Below are 24479 nucleotides of genomic sequence, written 5' to 3'. Positions count from 1 at the left end.
GGCTCTTTCAGCAAGCGGACCTGACCTAGGGCGGATTTTATATTGGGTTTTAAGTATTCGGAAGACGCAACATTAAAATTCGGTTTAATTCGGTTTTAAGGGGGGGATTGTATATATGTTCTGGTTTTAAATATGTTGTGCGCCGCCCTGAGTCCCGTCGGGAGAAGGGCGGCATATAAATTAAATTAAATAAATAAATTAAATAAATAAAATAAATGACAAAAACACATGGATAGACTCAACCATGGTGTCAACTGAGAACTTTGACCAAGCTAAATGCAAAAACATTAAGGAATTCCTGGAAGCTCGTCATTTAGACAAATCAGCCATCAATAGGCACATAGAGATAAACCATGTTTGCACATCATTCCAGAGGCGACAAAAAGCTAAGAAGAAAACAAAAAAGATCAGAATGCATCCTCTCCAGCAACCAACACCCAGATAAGCAGGGATTAACACCTGACAAACAATCAAGCAGAAAATAGTTAAGGAACTACCATAGAGAAACTCACACACTTAACTACATTGGCTGAGCAAGTTACTGTACATAAAGAGCGAGCAATCCCTACACTCTCTTGCATTGATTATGCTGGGTAATGAAATATTTGCAAGCAAACAACCAAGATCAGAGAGCACGTAGGATACCAAAGTTGAACCCTGAGCTATATTTACTCCCCCTCTATTGGAACCAGTTAAATATGAAGTTTTTTTTACCAAATGCTTTTGCATATTCAGCTAGACACATTAATTGATACAGAATACTCCCACCAATTTAGACCTTCAATTGTGCCAAAACAAGAGAATAATTTATTATTTTCATGGCGTGTAAAATAAGCACTAAAACCATCAAGCTAAGAACCAGATTTCTTACACATATACAGAAATTTATAACTTTGACAAGAGTTTATAACTTTGGAACGGGTGATTATGAATTAATGCATAGGAAAAGGGAGCATGTTCCACAGACCAATAACTCTGATACATTATATTCCCTGTCTTTTAGGATGACTATAATAATAAGAAATTGATTTGCTTGGCCCCCTTCAGACTAGTGAAGGATCTAACCTCTCTTTTCCTCATTCTCCCTACTAGAAAACTACAGACATTTCCAGTTAACAAATTATTCTCAGACATTAAAGCACACTGTGGGCCCAGTTATCATTAAGATGTTAAACCTGCCTGGTTGTGTGAATGTGACAAGTTGAGGTGGGGTGTGAATAATGGAAACCAGTTTAAAAAACCATGACTTCTTCCTGACACACAGCCTATGTTCCTTTCTATTAAAAAGATAAAGGTTTTCCTGTTAGCTCACCTCCGTTTCCTAGCCGAGGGAGTCAGTATTGTATGGAGATATTTCTTTAGTCAGGTAGCCAACGTGACTATACGCCAAAGGCACATGGAATGCTGTTACCTTCCCACTGAAGTGGTACCTATTTATCTACTCGCAATTATATGCTTTCAAACTGTTATGTGAGTGGAAGCTGAGGCAAATAATGGGAGCTAACCCCATTGCATGGAGTGTGGGTCTTGAACCTGGGATGTCAGCTCTCCAGCTCACAAGCTCAGCATCTTTAACCGCTGAGCCGTTGTAACCTCAGGTGATCACTTTTGAATACATTTCTTTAGTTAGATACTATAGAAATGATCCCTGAAAATATAGTCTTTCCACCATCCTCTTGTAATTCCAGTTGGCCAAAAAAGAATTCTATTCTGTCCTGTCCTGTCCTGTTCTCTCCTGGTCTAGTCTAGTCTAGTCTAGTCTAGTCTAGTCTAGTCTAGTCTAGTCTAGTCTAGTCTAGTCTAGTCTGTCCCGTCCCGTCCCGTCCCGTCCCGTCCCATTCCATTCCATTCCATTCCATTCTATTCTAGTCATAAGCATGAGTCAGGTGCCAAGTGTCTGAATTTTGATCACATGACCATGGGGATGCTGCAACAGTTGTAAGTGTGAAAAATGGTGATAAGTGCCTTCTTTTTTTCCAGTGCTGTTGTAACTTTGAATAGTTATTAAATGAACTGTTGGACTACTTGTATTTATTCTATTCTTCTCTTCTGAGAGCTGAATGCAATGAAATTTCATTTTAATATATGCTGATTAGTGTACATTCAAAGTGACAATAAAGTTATTATTCTATTCTATTCTATTCTATTCTATTCTATTCTATTCTATTCTATTCTGTTCTGTTCTGTTCTGTTCTGTTCTGTTCTGTTCTGTTCAGTTCAGTTCTGTTCTATTCTATTCTATTCTATTCTATTCTATTCTGTGATAATAAGTAGACTATGAGTCATAAAAATAGAAAGCACTTCATTTTCACTAATTATTTTAGAATATTGAAACAACTGAGCCCTACCAATTTATATCAAGTTAACTAACACTCCCCTCCTTTGATAATGGACATTTGGTTCAGTTTATTTTTGTTTATTAAATTTCTAAACTGCACATCTTGTCCAAGTGACTCTGGACTGTTTACAACAGATTTTACTTTATGTATAAAACGATATAAGCACATGAATAAAAGCACAGCTTAAACACAGAGTTAAAATTGAAGCCTTCCTTTCATTTCAAGGGTGAATCAATAATCTCTCTGTGATGCTTTCATTGGTATTCCTTTATGAGATGGAGGTTGGACAATGATTCAGTGAAAACTTTAGCATGATCAAGACATTGACTTAATTCATTTTTAGGGGAGTAAAATGTATTGGCTTAATAATCAAGAAAGGACCTGTGGATACATTTATATTTTATTTAAATATTTAGCTCCTAATTGGAAAAGTAACACGTGTATTCTGTCTTCGTAAATGTAGAAATATTAATAATTAACATATTTTGTGTAATTTGCAAAGTAGTATGTGGTCATATTAACCGTTTGGCCCATTTAAATTGGCCTAAAATCATCCACTTACTTTTACTACATAAGGATAAATATAAATTGTCATCTCCAAAAGCTTTACTCCCATCCGCTCAATAACTGTCCCAAATGCTACCACGTATTCCAACTCTTCTATATGAAAATTTTGCAAATTAAATTTTGATAAAGAACAATTTTTGCTATAACATAAACTCTCTCCCCGGTTTTTGTATGGTAAAACAGTCATATTAAATTACCTTCCCTTGATCAGACTGATGTCAATTTTACCACATCAAAGAAAATCTTAATGTAGGCTTGTGCCTTAAATGTGGAGATTCACAAAATGGAACTCAGAAGTAATGAGATGATAGATGATAGATAGATAGATAGATAGATAGATAGATTAGATTAGATTAGATTAGATTTTAGGAAGAACTATAGAACAGGTTACCACACAGAATGATTTCCTTTTTATTTTTTATCTCACCTTTATTATTATTTTTATAACTAACTCAAGGTTACATAACTAATATTCCTCCTATTTTCCTCATCACAACAACCCTGCGGGATGAGCTGGGCTGACAGAGAATGTTCGGCCCAAAGTTACCCAGCCAGCTCTCATGCCTCAGGCAGAACTAGAACTCCCAGTTTCCTGGTTTCTTTCCTGATGCTGGATAGTCATCCGATGGGGAAGATGTAGGGAATCCTGCAGCATTCAGTGGATTGGGCTTGATATCATCTGTCCCTCCAACTCTATGGTTCTACAGCAGGAGCCAATCTCCATAACGGCAGGATTAGGGATGCATCCCTTCTCATTATATTCTCAGTTTTACCAAATGTAGACAAATTCAGATGCACGGTCAACTACTCAACAGAACTTAGGAAAGCAAAATAAAACCAGTTCCTCTGATATTGGGCTTAGGTAACTGAAGGCCAACAGGACTGGAAAATAAACAGAAGTAAAGAAGAAGAAAGTTACATGCTTTTTCCAGGGTTTGTTGAAATATAGAAACAGGACAAATAAACTCAACGAGGAAAGATGATGCTCAAAGGCTGTGTGAACTTGGAAACAGAAAGGCAAAATCTAATGGACAGAGAGGAGATAAAGATTTCTGTTTAGAGCAGGGGTAGGCAACCTTGGCTCTTTTATGACTCGTGGACTTCAACTCCCAGAATTTCTGAGCCAACTATGCTGAGGGGAAAGGGAGAGGTTTCCAAGCTCAGGAATTCTGGGAGTTGACGTCCACGAGTCATAAAAGAGCCAAGGTTGCCTATCCCTGGTTTAGAGCATCCTGTTAGAGAAAAGATAGTCTGCAGGACTCTCTTGGCAGTTTCATTTGCAAAAAAGGATTTAGAAAGAGCCCACTTGTCCTCACTACTTCCCTCACTTCTCCAGAAAATTTGATCTTCGTTGTGCAAAACAGGTACATCACTGAGAGGAGACCAGGATGAAATCTTCTTCTTGAAAAGCCTGATTTCCATAGGTGTCAAGATTGCATTTAAACAGGCAACCATAGGATGAAATGATACCATCCAAAATCAGTTTTGTTTCACATGCAGCCATTGCTCAATCTGGTGCCGAAAAGAAAGAATGGACGGGGTGCAGGCAGGTCTTCTGTGGAAGGGAGGCAAGGAACCCCTTTCTTCTCTGTTACACGGGACTGGATTTTGTTTCTGAGGCTTCTGTTCCTGCTGCAGATTTTAACCAAGTAATCCATAAATAGCTGCTTTTTGTTTAGGAACCTAAAACAGAGGAATCAGGCCAAAAAAACATTTTGGCCTTTTTAGAGTGTCACCTTTTTTCCCCCCTTCTGTCAGAAAAAGATGTCTAAGTAAACGAAACCAGCGGTAACCTATGTCGCTTCTGGGTGTTGTTGTTTCTTGTTTGTTTTTTCTTGTGTTTAAAGTCCATTTACTGTGTCATTTTGAGGTCACTTCAGTTTGGGCACTAGGGGGTAGCATCGGGCTTTTCCATAGATGTTTGCTATCTACTCTTCAGGTGAATGTTTTGGGGGAGTACATCCCGGAAAGAGATACTTCAATTATATGTGTCTACCTAGGTGTCAAATATATTTATTTATTTATTTATTTAAAAAAAAAAAAAGAATGAAGAGAAGTTTAGGAACAGAGTTAGACTCAAAAAGCTTGAATCAAATGTAAAAAAAAAAATCAATCATCTATTTCAACTGATTTATGCCCAGACCTCTCCATTTATTTTCCATCACCGCGAAGCGAATGCCGCAGTTAGATCTCAATACTCTGTTTTCGAGGGTTGCAAAAAAAAAAAAAAAAAGAAGAAGTGACCTTAGTATCCCATATTAATATTTAATCAACCCCTTGCTTAGGCATTGCAAGCAATTCCCTGAAAATTAATTAGCTTCCAAAGATCCTTGTCCTTTAATGGGATTGTAATCCCCTTTTGAAAATTCAGATGAGGTAATCTGTAGCAGCGAGTCCTGGTTGCTCATAATTCTGACGCTTTCCCGGCAGCTGTTGGAAAGCGAAAGGTTGCAAATTTGCTCTTGAAAAGAAAAGGAAAGAAAAAAAGAGGAGAAGATTGGTTTCGCCTGTCCTCCTGTCCTTTGCCTTTGCAAATTGTCCTTTCCGTTGCTTAAATCTGACAGCAAACGGTTCCCTTACACCCCCGCCTCCGACTCCAGCAAATTACACAATTCTTCGGGGACTTTTCTTCACAAGGGACGGCCTTGTTTACAGGGACACCGAAAGAGACTTGCTGTATTTGACAGCCCTGGGATGGAGTCAAGTGAGATTAAGTAGAGTTTCCAAAGTAGGATTTGGGTTTCTCTAAAAATTGCATCTTAGATGGCAGCCATTTCTTTTCTGGTTAAATTGTTAAAAAAAAAACATTCCTTCATTCATTCATTCATTCAGTATGGTTGTCCACTTGCCAAACAACTCTGGTGATTACCAACTTTAAAAACAGCCCCCCCCAAAAAAAACACACACACATAAATAATAAAAATACAACAGTTTCTGTTGGAGCAGAACCAGAGTTAATATTACTGATGTCTATACTTTTTATTGTGGTTATGGACCTTATTTCTGCTGTATTATTTTGGCTACTCTGAGATAGAAACAGGAGACAAAAACCTGCTAATTCAGATGAAAGGTCTCTGCCATTTAACGTTCTGCTCTCACAGAGGTCAGCCAGAAAAAAAAAACTAGTAAGAGTAGAAAAATATGGTCTGGTTCAGGACATGATCCTGAAGGAGATGTTGTTCAGTGTCGCAAATTATAGAACTTAGTGACACCTCCATGAAATGAATAAGTGTCTGCACAATGACAAATTGATGAGTTGGAACAAATGGGTAAGATTTAAGCGTCCGCACATAAACCATGGAGCGTGACTGCATTCCTCTGATGATATACTATCATTCCTTTTGTGCTGATTCACTTTCAGGATGGAGGACATATTTATTTATTTGCTTGTTTGTTTACGGTGTTACTCCAGAACGCGACTGCTTCAAAACTCATTGAATTTGGTACTCAACACATTTTGATGCATTTTTGTTTAGTACTCGACATGTTGCGGTAGGAAGAGGGGGGATGGCTGTGGAGAACCAACAGAAAGTTGGCCATACTGGGAAGGTTGCTGCAAAAAGAGGGGGACTGCCACAGAAGGTGGACAGGAAGTTGGCCATGCTGGGAAGGTCGCTGCAAAAAGAGGGGGACAGCCACAGAGGGTGGACAGGAAGTTGGCCATGCTGGGAAGGTGTCTGCAAAAAGGGGGACAGCCACAGAGGGTGTACAGGAAGTTGGCCATGCTGGGAAGGTCGCTGACATAGGGAAAAGGACAGGCAGAAAGTTATTCCACCTGAAACAAAGGCTCGTATGATAAGTCACATGGTTTGTTTGGGACTCGGCCTTTTTAATACTTGTCGCACCTCCTGAAAATAATAATGTGTAGTGAGGTACCACTACGGGCAGTGTACGAAAATTAAAACCACCATAATGGTGTATGACCTGTGATGCTGTGTTTAAAACAACAATCCCCAAAACAAACAAGCTGCATCATCAACAGAGCACACACCCAATGTTTGAACCCAAAATGTAGCTCTGCAGATAAAACACTGGAGTTTTGGAATTGATAAAAGTACCTCTTTGGTCTTGCTTCCTAGCTCCTTGGCTGTGCATTTCCCAATCTGGGCTGACAGTTTATCAGCATTGTAAAGTGGGTAGGTATGTGTTTTGCAAAACTGCTGTTAAAGCAGAATAGAATAGAATAGAACAGAACAGAACAGAACAGAATAGAATAGAGCTGGAAGAGACCTTAGAGGTCTTCTAGCCCAGCCCCCTGCTCAAGCAGGAGAACCTATACCATCTCAGATATGTAAGTGAATGTCCAGTCTCTTCTTAAAGATCTCCAGTGATGGAGCACCCATGATTTCTGGTTGATTGTCCTCACTGTCAGGAAGTTTCTCCTTAGTTCCAGGTTGCTTCTCTCTTTGATCAGTTTCCAACCATTGTTTCTCATCCTTCCCTCTGGTGCTTTGGTGAACAACCTGGCCCCCTCTGCCATGTGGCAGCCCCTCAGATACTGGAACACTGCTATCGTATCTCCCCTATTTCTTCTTTTCTTTAGACTAGCCAAACCCAAGTCCCACAGCTTCATATGTTTTAGTCTCCAGACCTTTGATCATCTTAGTTGCTCTTCTCTGAACTTTTTCCAAGCTCTCAACATCTTTTTTGTGATAAGGTGACAAAACAAAAAGTTTTAGGATGAGAAGAGGAATGGGTGAAAAATGTGCTGGTTGACTTCTGATTTTTGTATTCCTCTCTTGATCAATGAAAAAAAACCACATTATGAGCAGTGGATGGCCTTTTAATAACAGCAACACTAAGGACAATCAAGACACTGAATTAGCCACCTGGAAAGCTGACAACTTGGATTAGAGACCTGAGCACAGCACAATGGGGTGAAGTCCCTGTTATTTGCCCCAGCTCCAGCCCACCCAGAAATTTGAAAGTATGCAAATGCAAGTAGATAAATAAGTACCACTTCAGTGGGAAGATAACAGCATTCCGTGTACTTCAACATATACTGTAGTCATGTTGGCCACATGACCATGGAAGCATCTTCAGACAATGCTGGCTCTTTCCTCTAAGAAATGGAGATGAGCACCACTCCTTAGAGTAGTTTCCTGTCATTTTTGAGCCATACTTGAAGATCTACAATGAAGAGATAAGTGGAGATGTTGTAAGCAGGGTTTACACATATTTGTTGGGTCACTCTTTGAAGTCATGTGTGGACCCGCTAAATATCTACATTTTATATCCTGTATTTTGCATTCTTGCCAAACATATCTCATATACTGGAAATATTTTCCGTGAGCTGTGTCTGAAATTGACATTTGTTAGTTCATGAACAGCAGTGGGTGAAAAGATAAGTGCATTTTAAAAACTCATATGACTTTTGTTTTTGAGACAACATCATATTGGTGATTTTTTAAAAAATTCTAAAATTATGTTATTCATCCTTTGTTCAGATTTTCCCTATTTTGGGGCTATTGGAAGGCAGGGGAAAATGCCATCAGTCAACAGTGTTGAGTCAAGACTTCATATTTGAAAATTGTTTATCTTGTGCTTCTAGACACATACGGTTGTTTGAAACCAAAGAGAATAGCACTAAGAGATGGCAAATTGGTTATTGTCATATCATGGTTTTCTCTAAGGGATTCAAGCATGGATGTTAGAATCAGTGAAAAGCAATTGCCAGGCTGAAGAATTACATCTTTGGAATATCAATGCTAAAAGCCAGTGAACACTACAAGTTATTTACACTCTCGTCTCCCCTGTTTTTGACCTGCTTCTATTTGTATCGCGAAAGGAAAAGTGGTTTTTGCTATTAGACTATTATGTGCATTGCATAGTTGTTACATGAAGTTACAGGCTGAGTTCACCTCTAAATAACTCTGTAGAATTCAGTATAACATAGGGCTTGTTTTTGTTTAAGGCTCTCTTGTCTTTTCTATTTTATGGACCTTTGTTGGTATTCTTGAGCATTCAAAACTTTTCTTCTAGATGTCAGAAAGATCTTCATGGAGCCCAGTGGCAAAGCATTTTGTACTCTATAGACAGTGCCAAGAAAATAAGATGTACCTGCCCATTTTTTTCAACAGTAGGAAAAAAAATGAAACATGTCTTTCTAGTATCTGGTATAAGGAACCAAACCAAACCAATCAACCTAACCCAACCTCACACAGCCATATTAATATAATCACACTCCATTTGAAGAGTCCTTTGCATTCCATCATAGCCCTGGTGGTGCAGTGTTTACAGTAGAATGCAGTATTGCAGGCTGACTCTGCCCACAGTCTGGAGTTCAATCCTTATGGACTCAAGGTTGACTCAGCCTTCCATCCTTCTGAGGTTGCTGAAATGATGACTCAGATTGTTGGGGACAAGATGCTGATGCTGTAAACTGCTTAGAGAGTGCTGCAAGGCATTATGGAGCAGTATATAGGTTTAAGGGCTATTGCTATAATATATGAATGCTCCAACGCTGGAAAGTTTTAAGAAGAGATTGGACAATTGTTTGTCTGAAATGATACAGCATCTCCTGCCGGAGCATGGGGTTGGATTAGAAAACCTCCAAGGTCCCTTCCAATTCTGTTATTCTGTTCATTATATAAAATGTGGGTAGCCACCTATGTTCTCCACCTTTTGATCGGTTACTAAGAGGTTGAGGCAGTTATTCTTGGTTTTTGCTGGGTATGATTTATGTACTGGTATCCTACCTTTAAAGAATTGAGGCCTTTGAACTATGGTGCTGGAGAAGACTCCTGCGAGTCCCCTGGACTACAAGGCGATCAAACCGGTCAGTCCTAGAGGAGATCAACCCTGACTGCTCTTTAGAAGGCCAGATCCTGAAGTTGAAACTCAAGTACTTTGGCCACATAATGAGAAGGAAGGACTCACTAGAGAGGAGCCTAATGCTGGGAAAGATGGAGGGCAATAGAAGAAGGGGACGACAGAGAATGAGGTGGTTAGATGGAGTCACTGAAGCAGTAGGTGTGAGCTTAAATGGACTCCAGAAGATGGTAGAGGACAGGAAGGCCTGGAGGAACATTGTCCATGGGGTCGCAATGGGTCGGACATGACTTCACAACTAACAACAACAACATCCAACCTTTGTTATTGTTACAAATAACTCAAAGTGGCAAACCTATCCAGCACTCCTTCCTCCTCCTATTTTCCCTGCAACAACAACCCTATGAGGTGGCCTGATGGAAAGGGCTGTTCTGTTTTGACTCCCTTGTTTTTAATTGGTTGTTGGGAACCACTTAGGACAGTGATGGCGAACCTTTTAGAGACCGAGTGCCCAAACTGCAACCCCAAACCCACTTATGTATCACCGGGTGCCGGGTGGGCATGGCCCATTGGGTGGGTGTGGCCCATTGGGTGGGCGTGGCTTCAGTGGTAATGGCAGACTGGGTGGGACTAAAAAGTTCAATCAATCAAATCCAACTTTACGAGATCTTTTTTTTCCCGTGAGAAGTTGAAATTGATTGATTGATTGAACCTTTTTTTTTTTACACGGCGGCGGAGGCCTAAAGCGAAAAGGTTTTATAAAACCCAGCTGAAGGCCTAGGACTGGGGCAAGGGTGCACATGCCCACAGAGAGGGCTCTGCGTGCCACCTGTGGCATGTGTGCCATAGGTTCGCCACCACAGACTTGGGATCACTATATGACATAGGTATCCATCTAAGTTTAAAATAATAAAATAAGAATGATAATATAAATTGGCAATATTTTCAATGTGCAGCGTGTAGCCATAAAGAAGACTGCTAAATCTTGCATCCACAAGTGTGTGTTTGTTTTTATCAGCTCAAGAAGGTCCCCTTAATCAACTTTTTATCTGTTTTTATCAGTATCTGGTCAAATACTCTCTGTTCTTTAAGAAACTTTATAAATATCTGTTAAGTTTAAAGATGCAGGAAGAACAAGTAAAAGAAACAATGATAACATGGGCAAAGAACTTTGGATATAATATAGAATTAGAAAATTGGCAGAAATTATAGGAAATAAATGTTAAATTAACTAAAGCAGTGGCATATAAAGAAAACTTATATAAAATATTCTGCAGATGGCATATGACATCAGTGAGATTAGCAAAAATGTTTAAAAACACTTCAAACAAGTGTTGGAAATGCAAACAAAAACCAGGTACCTATTATCATATCTGGTGGACATGTCCTAAAGCAAAAATATTTTGGTTAAAAATCCACATATGGTTGGAGAAAATGACTAAAAAACAAATAGACTTTAAGCCAGAACTATTCCTATTAGGAAGAATAGGAGCAAATTATGAAAAAGACTATATATATTTAATTCTACAGGTATTAACTGCAGCAAGAATTGTATTTGCCCAATATTGGAAAAATGAAAATTTACCAACCGAAGAAGAATTAATTAAAAAAATCTTAGACTGTGCAGAAATGGATAGATTGACTTTAAAGATAAAAGAGAAAGAAGACTCAGTGTATTTTAGAGCATGGGATAATTCCTATCAATGGCTAGAAAAACGAGTTAGAGAGAAAGGAATGTGACATGTAACTTTGAATATACATTAGTGCTGAGCGATTAACTAACATATTGTTTATGATAATTGACTATTTCTTATTGCTCTCTTTTTTCTTTTTCTTTTTTAAATACTAAACCCAGACATTATGCTGTTTGCTAAATATTGAGATTGTTATTTGAAAAAACCCTAACCTTAATCCCAACCCCAATCCTAACTCAAATTCCAACCCCAACCCCGACCCCATCTGATTCCTACTCTTATAAAAACCAATAATATACATATACATATACATATACATATACATATACATATACATATACATATACATATACATATACATATACATATACATATACATATACATATACATATACATATACATATACACATATACATACACACACACACGTATGTGTATGTATATATATATATATATATATATATATATATATATATATATATATATATATATATATATATATATATATTTGTTTTCTGAGGTTTTCGCGGGTGTTTGTATGTAGGTCTTTAGTTATTCGGGTTTTCTCCCGCGTAGAATCAAACGTACCTTGGCGACGTTTCGACGAAGTCACATTCGTCATCTTCAGGCTGGTGTCTTCAGCTTCGTGTTTCTAAGAGTGGTTAGAAACACGAAGCTGAAGACACCAGCCTGAAGATGACGAATGTGACTTCGTCGAAACGTCACCAAGGTACGTTTGATTCTACGCGGGAGAAAACCCGAATAACTAAAGACCTGCAGGTGGGTTGGTTGGCTGTGTTGGAGTTAACAAACAATAACTCCAACACAGCCAACCAATCCACCTACAGCAACAAAGCCAGTATTCCACACACCCCCACCAATATTTATAGAGAAACGGCAGCTCTGATCACACTTTGCTCACACAAGCACGAAGCCGAAGACCCCAGCCTGAAGATGATGAGTGGGATCTCGTTGAAACATTGCCAAGATACTCTCAATCTTACACAGGAAAAGACCCGAATATGCCAAGACCTGCACACACACACACACACACACACACACACACACACACAAACTTGTTTTCTGAGGTTTTCGCGTGTGTTTATATGTAGGTCTTTGGTTATTCGGGTTTTCTCCTGCGTAAAATTGGAAGTGCCTTGGCGACGTTTCGATGAAGTCCCAATCGTCATCTTCAGGCTGGTGTTTTCGGCTTCGTGCTTCTAGGAGCAATGTGTGATCGCAGCTGTTTCTTCCTTTTAACTGCCAGTTGGGGTATGAACTGATTGGGTTGGAGCTTGGCTGTGTTCTGATTGGGTGGAGATGTGTTCTGATTGGTTAGGGGCTTGGCTGTGCTCTGATTGGATGGGGGGTTGGCTGTGCTCTGATTGGCTCTCCATCTCAAATCTCTCCATCTCAAATCCCCCTGCAACTCAGACTAATCTGAGCACAACAAAGCTCCCACCCAAACAGAACACACCCCCATCCAATCAGAGCACAGCCAACCCCCCATCCAATCAGAGCACAGCCAAGCCCCTAACCAATCAGAACACACCTCCACCCAATCAGAACACAGCCAAGCTCCCACCCAATCAGTTCATACCCCAAACTGTCTTCAAAAATCTCTCTTCCCCCATTTTTTTTTCTTTTCCAGTAACTATCCAAATGTACAACTTCTTAATTATTTGGATTAGGTGTAATTGCTTATACTGTTATGTTCTGCTACTGTGATACAAACCACTTTCATTTTACACACATAATCTGAGATAAGAATAATATTTCAGAGAATAAAACAAGCAACATTCTGAACCTGTGCAACATCATACATCTGGCAAATTCCAAAAGCTGATTTTTAAATCTCTTTGGTATCATAAGAATGCAATATTTTGGATGGTAAATATATTTAGCTCCTGAAATGTTTGTTCTCATCTCCTACAGCAATAAATATCCACGGTCTCTGCACACCCATTAGATTCATGATCCAATTTTCAGGCTGCTTGTAAATGCACTGCATAGCATCTGATGAGATAAAAGTTTGCTCAAAGCAATGTTGTATATTTAGCATCTCCAAGAACTGATTTTTAAATAGAAGGAAGCAGAATAGAAGAAGAGAGGAAGAACAAGGAGACAAGTTTATAGATGACCCTGTATGTGGGAGATTTAAACATGTCTTGCAACTGAAAATCATGTTTGGGGATACTAGACCCTCCATTTTTCCAAAGTTTAATTCTTTGGAAATCTCATCATCATCTTAGCCATAGTCTACCCACTGCAGGATGAAGGCCTCTTCCGCATGTTTCCAACCTATACGATCCTGAGCTTCCTTTTGCCAATTGGACCCGCCATACTTGCTGATGTTGTTGATCCATCTTGTTTTAGGTCTCTTTCATGGATGCTTTTTATCAGGTGGGATCCATTCTATGACTGCCTTGATCCGCCTGCCATCCGTTCTTCTTGCTGTGTGACCAGCCCATTTCTATTTCAATTCTTTTACTCTCTTGATGATATCTTTTACTTTTGTTTGTTCTCTAATCCATCTGTGGTTCTTCCTATCTTGTCTTGTAATGCCAGGCATGTATCTTTCCATGGCTCTTTGTATCACTCTTAGCTTTTGTATAGATTGTGAGGTTAGTGTCCATGTTTCACCGGCATATGTTAGAGCAGGTAGCACATGCTGATCAAAAACAGGGGGAAGTTGTTCTTGAAGATTATGCTTAGCTTGCTGAATGCCTGCCAGCCACCTTTAAGGTGCATTCAGTTTCCTTTATTGTATCACCTTCCATTGAGATCCTTTGGCCAAGATATATGTAGTGGTCTACTATGTTTAGTTCTTCTCTCTCTCTCTCTCTCTCTCTCTCTCTTGGATTGCTAACAAAGAATTAAGGGAGAATGGAATAGCTATTTCGAACTTTTTAGCTCTCATCAGCCAAACATACCCTTCTGAGATTCGAACCTGGGCTGCCTGCATGTTAAGCAGCTGTGTTAACCTCTAGGCCACAGGCTCTTTCTCACTTTGTCAGCTGTGTCAGGGAGGGAAGAGACAGGGGAGGAGAATTATCTTGAGTGCTTTATGATGCACCCTGTCGACCCAAATATGGGAGAAAGAAATCTTTTGCCTGTATCAGCTCAAACTAGAGCCATCCACAGGCAGCAGTCGCAACTGCGACATCATTTATATTTCTTTCTCCCATATTTAGATTTCTTAGATTTAGATTTAGATTTCTTTCTCCCATATTTGGGTCGACAGGGTGCATCATAAAGCACTCAAGGTTATATATATATATATATATATATGGGTCTTTAGTTATTCGGGTTTTCTCCCGCGTAGATATATATATATATATATATATATATATATATATATATATATATATATATATATATATATATATATATATATATATATATATATATATATATATATATATATATATATATATATATCTTTGGTGAATCTATTAAACATAACCTGGCTCTTTTTCCGGTTTATTTTTGAGCCAAATGGTTCTCCTGCTTTGTGCAGCTCTTGTATATATCTTTGTAGTCCTTCTGGGTCTTATGAGAGAACAACATCATCTGCAAATCTTAAGTGGTTTAAATAGGCGCCATTGATTTTTATTCCATCTTTTGCCCAATCTAGTTTGCGAAATACTTTTTCAAGGCAGGTTGAGAAAAGGATTTTCCAGATTTCAGCTTTCTGTTAAAATTTAGAGTCCATCTGCGTGAGCATGGTCACAGCCATCCTAATAGGCAAAGTTCTCAGAGTAAATTCCACCCTGTTTAGGTCAGGCTTAATCTACGTGTTTGTTATACAGTGTCTCAGATCTTTTGAGATGAATGTACAGAAGTGTGTGTGCATATTCCTTCATGACCCTATTCTTTCTGTGGTGCCAGTTCTTTTGTTAGAACAAGACCAATGTCTAATTCTAGAAATTATATTAAGATATATTTGATGACCAGCAACATTTAATCCTTGCCAGTTATAAGAGAATTTAGCAATACTGAATTCATCAGTTAATGGTTTCAAATCTTAGTCAACCATTAAGTGGCAGCAGAGATTCACAGGAACGTGTGACTCTTTGCTGACATCTAGTGGACATTTGAATGATAGCCCTATTTGAATATTTCTTTTAGATACCTATGTAGACTTTGCCCAAGAAAGCTCAGGATCATAGAGGTTGGAAACATGTGGAAGAGGCTTTCATCCTGCAGTGGATAGACAATGGCTAAAATAATTATGATGACAATGATGACGATGAAATGTAGAATTATTTCTTTATACATTAAATTTGTTTGTGCTCATTTTGCTATGAGGCATCTCTGGGTGGCTTACAATATTAAAATTCCTTGATTTCTCTTATTGTATCCACTGGATTCTCTTGGTTCTCCAAAATATTTGACTAGAGAATAGATGGTAGAAGCACATTGCTAGCAAGAATTACACCTTGTAGGTTTTTTTTAGAGTAACATTATGGTCTAGTGAAATGTCACAAAGCAAGGACATTTCAGTAAATCCTACACTAGTCTTTTTTCAATCACTTTTCATTAACTATATTTTATTGGTGTGACATATGTCAAGTTAACAGTAGCATTTAATCAAATGGAAAAACCACCTTGATTAATAAATCATATGTCTAGCTGAAAATATAGACAAGGGAGAAACACACAACGTCCACTAATTTGAGAGCGATGTTTACTTTTCTGTGAAAGCTGAGAAATTCTGTCTGCTTACTTAAAAGGACGTTTGAAATATTTTATTTATAACTGCATCTAGATCTGTGTTTTTCACCCACTCCAACACACACGTGCGCGCCAAGCACATACACATACACCCACCCACACAAACCCTTTTTTAAAAAAAAAACCCCATCATTTTTAGTTTAGAATTTACTTGGAATTCCCTTCTGATTCAAATGCATCTTTAAAATAGTTATTTATTCTTAAATCATTATCTTTTGAATCCTGATTTTGCCTAAACCCTTATCGCTGTTCTATTAACATTAGGAGCAAGAGAATAGCTGAATTCAGACAGTCCAGTGCCTTCTACTTCCAAGTGTGGCCAGCTAGATGCCTTTAGAAAATTGACAAACACCCAATCTCTTGTTGCTGGGTTATTTGTATTTGATAGTCAACCTAGGGGATGCTATACTTAAATATTCCTTTTATGTGTCATTACCAATAGTTGGCAGGTTAGATTATAAAGGATAACTTTGTTTAAATATTTATATTTAAATTTTATAATAACATGCATTTATATATATTTAGGTTAAAATTTGTTGAAGCCTTTGACCATACAGATGTTTTTCAACTACAACTCCTAGGGTCCCTCAACACTGACCCTACAACTCCTCCTCCTCCTCCTCCTCCTCCTCCTCCTCCCCTTCCCCTTCCCCACTTCAGATGTTGAAGACATACAAAGTTTTCATTCTTGTACTTCTTGNTCTTCTTCTTCTTCTTCTTCTTCTTCTTCTTCTTCTTCTCCTCCTCCTCCTCCTCCTCCTCCTTCTTCTTTCTCCTCCTCCTCCTCCTCCTCCTCCTCCTCCTCCTCCTCCTCCTCCTCCTCCTCCTCCCCTTCCCCTTCCCCACTTCAGATGTTGAAGACATACAAAGTTTTCATTCTTGTACTTCTTGGGGCCTCAACGACTTAATGCTATGACATCCCAAAGCCTATTGGATTTTAAAAGTGAACTTGAGGTGCTATAAAGCTAATAAATATTTGTTCTTACTGATGGCCATTTCCAAGCATGTTCATTATGGTGCCAGCACTCATCTTTGATTTTCTAGTGATCTATGTAAATATAACTGAATCTAGGTCCAATCGAATAATAATAATATAAGAGAAAAGGAAAAACATTTTCTCTTGTCATTATGGATTGCAAATGTTCTTAGTCAATAGTGGGTGGTGTGCAAGAATCCATCGGTGTTCTGAGAAATGCAGAATTTAATGCCCTCCCCCAAAAATCAATTAAGCATTATGTCATATTTTTTCAATAGCAGCATTACCTTTCAGCAACAATAAATAAATCACTTGCCATCTAGGCAAAACCCAAGGTATTTCAAGTCATTCGTAGTGTTTCTGTTCCTGTGATACATTACATAATGTTGCTATTCTGCTGTCGTGCTGATAAAAATAAGAATTCGTAATATTTAAGGCAACACATGCTGGGTTAGACTGTGTCATTCCTAATCTCAAGATTGAATTCATTATGAATTGAGGTGAAAGGGGTATCCGTTAGCCCACAAATCTACCTGTGCATTTGGAGACCTGTGAAAATATACTGATAGACAAGTAAGAGTGTCAGTCATTTGTACAGTGTTTCTCTCCAAGTACTTTTAGCTCAAACATAAATTCATAGATGCAAATAGGCTTAATATTGATGTATGTCTAGAAGAAAATCAGTTCACATTCAGGCAAAAGAATGTTGGATGCAGGTAAATGAAAACATCCACAGGATCTTTCAAAGATCATGCAGTTATTGCATCAGTCTTTATGCCGCTTGATCTGTTACAGCTCTCTGCAAAGAAGGATTAGAATTGAACTTTGAGGAAGAGAAAAAAAAATATAGGATCCAATCTGGGATGGTTACTGGGACCAGAGGTTTAGTCTTCCGAGCTTTTGGACTTGTGCCTTGGTAAGGCCACACTTGGAATACTGCATCCAGTTTTGGTCACCACGATGTAAAAAAGATGCTGAGACTCTAGAAAGAGTACAGAGAAGAGCAACAAAGATGATTAGGGGACTGGAGGCTAAAACATATAAGGAACGGCTGCTGGAATTGGGTATACAAGTCTTCTAGTTTAACAAAATACATGATCTGACTGTAGCAAGTCAAACCTATATACCCCATCATTAACCTTTGGGTTTGAGTGGATCCTCTAAAAGCCAGGTTTCCAGATAAATAAAGCTATCTCATCTCCATATCTCATTTTCACCTACATAAATTCCCTGATCGAACTGCAAATATATTCTCCCACCAATTATAGCACTATTTAGGTCTGTGGAATGCTTGAGAAGCTGATGCATAATGCAGTACACAAGGATTTGCTTTAATAACCTAGGAATTACTCACATGTGCCTGTTTTCCACTGGGTGATTATAGCATCCAGTAACTGCGGACCTCACCTCACAGAGAGAACCAAGCCTGCTCTGAAGACACTTTGTTTAACGAAATGCCATCGCACAATCAATTTGCGAGTTATAAAGGAATGCTTGAATTACGAGAGATCGTGTATCCTGCATGTATGAATCAGTCTTCATAGGCAGAACACGTCACATGATACTACTGTTCATGCCATGAAAGAGTGCTTCTCCAGATTGGTTCATGTTTTATGTCCCTTCCCTTTCCATTATCTAGCTGGTGAATGGCCATCTTCAGCTGCAGGATCTCCATGCTGTCTCTAAACGGTGTCTCATTTACATAAGCAAGAATGAGCTGATTCTTCATGGCAGCTATCTGGAGAGAAATCTGCTCATCTTCTCCATATTGACTAATGAGCATCAACAGAGCAGAAGGTTAGAATAGCTGAGGAATACACTGATTCAAAATGTCCTCTTCAGATGTCTTCAAATTAGAAAGATGCAGTTCCAGCTGTAAAGACGTTTGGCCTCAGTCAAATATTTTCAGTATTATGGCTGTGTACTTCCATGTGTCCACTCTTTCTTTTGGCACCAAGATTCATGGTTGTCTCAAAAATGCTTTTTCAAGAGGCAACTGGACTGTCTTTGTTTTTCCTTGAAGACATTTTGCTTCTTCAGTTTGGGGGAGGGAGTACGACACCACCTATCTCCTGTTTACAACACAGTGCTTTCAGCAGTTCCAAAAAGGTTCCACACCCACTTGCACTATTCAGGTGATCCTGAGGGCACAGATAAGTCTCTAAAGTTGACTCAACAACTCTCAGAAGGAGTGCTAACGACCAAATGATTGCAAAGAACATAAATCCTTCCAGAACTGAAGAAGCTTCTTGGATGAAAAGCGAAACATTGTCAAGGAAAAACAAAGAAAATCCAGTTGCCTCTTGAAAAAGCACCCTTAAATTTCACACAACTTGAAAAGCAAAGAAGGCTGGAACTTTTGGTGTATATTCTACAAACTGGACCGATATCGTTTCACATACAATCAAAGGGTTTAATAACCTAGTCAGGATATACCGGTGATGGCGAACCTTTTAGAGACCAAGTGCCCAAACTGCAAACCAAAACCCACTTATTTATCGCAAAGTGCCAACACGGCAATTTAATCTGAATACTGAGGTTTTAGTTTAGAAAAAACAACTCATACATTAACATCTTTTGTCTTAAAAGAAAAACACAATAACAAAGCTTTCCAATGATACAAACAACTTTTTATTGAAAGGTAAAAAGTTTGCATTTGGCATGCTTTTGAACAATTAATGTGATTTTTGCTGTTGTATGCATGCTGATAATTTGTCTAACCTTGGCTTATACTCTGTAAGTTTAAAAGCAACACACGCAGCATTCAGGTCATCTGTTAGTCTGTTTCTGGTGTCAGATTTGATATAATTCAAAGTTGAAAACAGTGCGCTCACTCCGGAGGTTTGTTTTGGCTAGGAAGGGGCTTGAGAAATGGCTTTTTCCTGTGAAAACTTAGCCAAAGAGCGAGGCGTGCGTGCCCACAGAGAGGGCTCCGAGTGCCTCCCTCTGGCATGCGTGCCATAGGTTTATCACCACTGGGATATACAATTTCCTTCTCCTCAGTCCAGGCAAAAATCTTCTGCTAGCATTTCTTATTTTGAAACTCTCCCAATAGTGCAGAGCCTACAGGAATCTATTCTGCAAACCATACCCTCCTTTGCCCAATTTTACAGTTATAGTCCTAATAATTCCTATAGAAAGTAGTCCTATAGTAACTCACTATCAACGGTCACCATCAAGCAGTTAGTCTTTCAGAATCCTCATATTGATCCAGTTTCAGAAGGTATCCTCTTCATCTGAATAGGCTGACTATGATTCAGACATCCATTCATAGTCTTCTAGTCACTCCTCTCACTTTCTCAGGAAAAGGAGTGGAAAATCAACAGTATCCTTCCTCACCTGATGGAAACTCCTCACCCGATCATATTTTCCAACACTCAGAATCTATGATTCTACTTGGTTGCAATGTTCTTCTTTTGTGCTGCTTGCTTTCTAAATGTTTGGAACTTGAAATAAGTGGTTGGTATTCAAGTCCTTTTTTTTTCTTCTTAAATGCTCATTCCCAAATTTCATTGTGGTAGACATGGCATAGGAATAATGTTTGGAAGCACACAAAGTTTAGTGGCTGTTTGAAGTTACAATGGCATTGAAAAAAAGCAACATCTCTTTTACACACTTACTACTGTTGCAGCATTCCCATGGTCACATGATCAAAATTCAGATGCTGGGCCACTGGTTCATATTTATGACGGTTGCAGTGTCCCAGGGTCACGTGATCTCCTTTTGCGACCTTCCGACAAGCAAAATCAATGGGACACTGCAACCGTCATAAATGTGAGTCAGTAACCAAGCATCCAAATGTAAATCAATTGACCATGGGGATACTACAATGGTTGTAAGTGTGAAAAATGGTCATAAGTCCCTTTTTACAGTGCAGTTGTAACTTCGAATGGTTACTAAACGAACTGTTGTAAGCTGAGGACTACCTGTATTGTTATATGCCCTTGAGGTAGTATGGAAAAGACATCTAACTAAATACAAATAAATACACTGATTCAGTCACAATGCCTAAATATTGCTCAGCATGAGCTGACGAACGTGGATGTACCTTTTGTACATTTCGGTGTGTTTGCTTCTGCATGAGTATTTATTCCATGTGCTAATTAATTTGGACGCCTGTGAATTCCACCCCTGTTAATTTTATTTGGATACTTAGAAACTCTCTGAGTAATTTATTTGCTTTATGAATTCAATTAGAAGCTGACGTTTGCACTAAGCTGTACCTCGGGTTACCCGGTAGGAGATTGAACAGCTGCATTGGTTCTGTAGATCAGCCAGGAATTTACCCTAAAGTGTCTTATCGTTTTCTCCTTCCCTTGTGTCTTTAATGTAGCATGATCTGCTCTCTTGATAACGGGAATGAAGGAGGGAGGGAGGGAGGTGGGCAGGCAGGATAGCTGGCATTTAAATGCTTGAGAGATGCAAATGAACGCTATTGGCAAGTGAAGGAGGCAGAAATGAAATGTCCTCATGGACATGTCTTATGCAGAAATCTCGGCGTGTTGATTTCAGGTTTATTTGTATGACTAAAGGCCTCTGAAGCTTTCTCTGGACTGTACCAAATCAGGTAGGAGAATGTAGCTTTGAGCATCCCCTTTCATAGGCTAGTAGGGTCCCACATGAGAAGAAAGAAGCAGCCTAACTTTCCCCTTATATGATTATGAAGGTTTTCTTCCATAGGGGAGCATTCAAATATATGAATCCTTCCTCCGCTACCTGGGTATGGTATACTCAAAGAAGAAGTATTTTGCTTGATGCTATCAAATGGGTCAGCAGAGCCTTATTATCCATATGTGACATGAGTTTCCACAGAAAGCTGTTTTAGAAGAGTTCATTAAAATATGTTTTGTAATCCTGATGGGGTTTGTATCTTGGTCCTCCTGCACACAAAGCTGATATTTTGTCTCGGAGCAAAAGACCAATTCTATCTATGTTCAGCTCAATAGGTTGTTCCAGTTCACTCCGTGAGATTTCCTTCTGAGAAACTCTGCACAGGATTGTCACCTTGCTGGGCCACTCATGAATGAGAAGATAAAATACTCAGTCCAGTACTGATGAGGTGGGACTAAAGGATTGGGATAAATACCTGGAATGCATGAAATGTAATATTTTCTTTTGATTCCAAGTACTAGTTCATGAAGACCTATTTTACATGTATGTGCACACAACACAGTGATATGAGGATTCCTTCACGGTAGATAAGAATGGATCCAAAGTTCTGAATTTGGTCATTTGTGCTGTCCTGCTCTCACATGTAACTGTGGTTTAGTGGTGTGGTAAGAATCCAGAGAAAGAAATATTTTGGGGAATATTAAAAAGGCAGAATAATGGAGAAGATCTTAAAAAAGGCAGAAACTTCTCCCTCCCCCCCAGCCAGAAAACTCAGCAGAAACCAGCTTTTAGAAATGCAGATGTAATAATCCATTCAGGAAGGGTGGAGCCAGGAAGCTATTGAGATTACAAAGACAAAGACCCCTAAATTCTACATACACCACCCAAACTCTAAAGACATAATAAGATTGAGCCACCAATATTAAAAGGGCACACTCAGACTCAGGTCAAAGTACATGACACAGGAAATACAAAGCCTCAAACAGGAACAGGAAACAACCTTAAGAGCCCTAGAAGGTATAAAAACCCACCACTCCCAGTTACATGTGTTCAGCTTTCCCAGAGCCATTTTTCTGTCTAGCTCTGCTCTTTAATAAACCACAACCTTCTTTCTAAAGCAGTCTCAATTTTGTTTATTCCCAGCTTGGACTGAATCTTGATGAAGACTTTTCTTTCAACAGTGGGTTTATTAATATTCCCCTGCAACTCCCTTCACCAAAACCCCAGAACTGTCCCAATTAAGTCCAGCCACATAGTTTCCCAATCAAAATAAACCCACCAGGCAAAATTAAATCCACAATACAAAAGGATTCACGAGGCAAGAAAAGTCCAGAGTTCATATGGCATAATCCAAGTCAAGGCACAGTGTCAATCCAAAGCAAGGCAAGAATCACAATGAGCAGAAAACACACAACTAGGAAATGAACACATTGTTCCCAGCATCACTTCCCTCTCTCTGCTGTGCTAAATAGCCAGCTTCTGATGCATCCCATCAAGAAGTAACTGCTTTCTCCTCACAAATAATCTGGCTGACCTTCTCTGCTGCTGCCTTTTCTCTGCCTGCTGCACCTAATCTGTTGTTGGATCAGGTGCAGCAAGCAGTTCCTCATCACTGACTGGCTCCAGCTGCATGATTTCTCCATCTGAAGCCTCTGGGCTGTCCTGCTGCAGCTGTGTTTGAGTCAAATCCCTCTCAGTTGGCTGCTTGGAGCCATTGATCAACTCCCCTCCAGATATGCCTGGAACTGGTTCATCTTTCTCCAAGCTGACATCTGAAGAGATAACCAGAGAAACATCCGGGGGAGTCATCACATTGTTTGGAAGGGTTGTACCTGAGGAAGTGGACAGGGTCTTTAGACTATGATCTCAGCCACCTGCTCCCTAGACCCACACCCTTCCTGGCTTGTGAAAGCAGCCTGGGGGGCACCATGTGGGTGGCTTCTAATGGCAGTGACCTCTTCTTTGAGTGAAGTAGTTGTTCCTTTGCCTTTCAAGGATGCTTTGGTTCACCAGATCCTCAAGAAGCCATTGATAGACCCTGTAATACTGCATAATTTTTGTCCATTATCATCCAGAGATGATTGAGAAGGTGGTTTCATAGCAGCTTTAGAGGACAAACAAATCAGATTATCTGGATCTTTTTCAGTCAGGGTTCAGACCTGGGTATGGTATGGAAGCAGATTTGGTTATGATTTTGGATCATCTCTGACACAGGTGAGATTCTTACTGTATATTCATCCTTGCCTTACTTGACCTCTTGATGTATCCTTCTGGGCCAACTTAGAGAATTGGGAGTGGGCAGCGCAGTTTTGTGCTGATTCACCTCCTCTCTGTGGGATCTGTCACAGTTACTCGTAATTGGAGAGGAGAGAATCTGCTATGTGGAGTGTCAGGGAGTTTGGTGCCCTCCTTTCTTCTATTCAACATCTACAGTACATGAGATTGTTGGGTTAACTCATCCATTGCCATGGGGTGTGTATCTCCACTCTGGAGAATTAATTGATGCTGTGGGCAGCCTTGCCTGGTGTTTAGAGGCTGTGAGGTCCTGGACAGGGAACAACAGGCTTTAACTGAACCCTGGCAAGACTGAGTAGCTTTGGGTTTTGACCTCCTTGTGTGAATCTTGGAGTTCTTCAAGACTTATGACTCTTACTCAATGGTCAGATAGCAGTTGGGGCTTGAAGGGCCTTTGCACAATTTATATTTGCCAATTGCACCTGTTCCTAGATCGGGGTGGGGGGGTGGGGGGTGCTGCTTACATTCACTCATGCCCTGGTCACCTC

General features: G+C 39.4%; 1 non-coding gene across 1 annotated transcript; it reads right to left on the bottom strand.

Moving 5' to 3' along the window:
- Positions 1–1574: 1574 nt before the first annotated feature.
- Positions 1575–1664, bottom strand: LOC114923965. Its single transcript, XR_003810754.1, has one exon. It is a non-coding gene; the product is annotated as a small nucleolar RNA U3 (small nucleolar RNA).
- Between the last annotated feature and the right edge of the window lie 22815 nt (positions 1665–24479).

Source organism: Protobothrops mucrosquamatus, unplaced genomic scaffold (assembly GCF_001527695.2).
Source record: "Protobothrops mucrosquamatus isolate PMUCROS unplaced genomic scaffold, P.Mucros_1.0 scaffold2, whole genome shotgun sequence".
Classification (NCBI taxonomy): domain Eukaryota; kingdom Metazoa; phylum Chordata; class Lepidosauria; order Squamata; family Viperidae; genus Protobothrops; species Protobothrops mucrosquamatus.
This window is presented reverse-complemented; position numbering and strand designations above follow the sequence as displayed.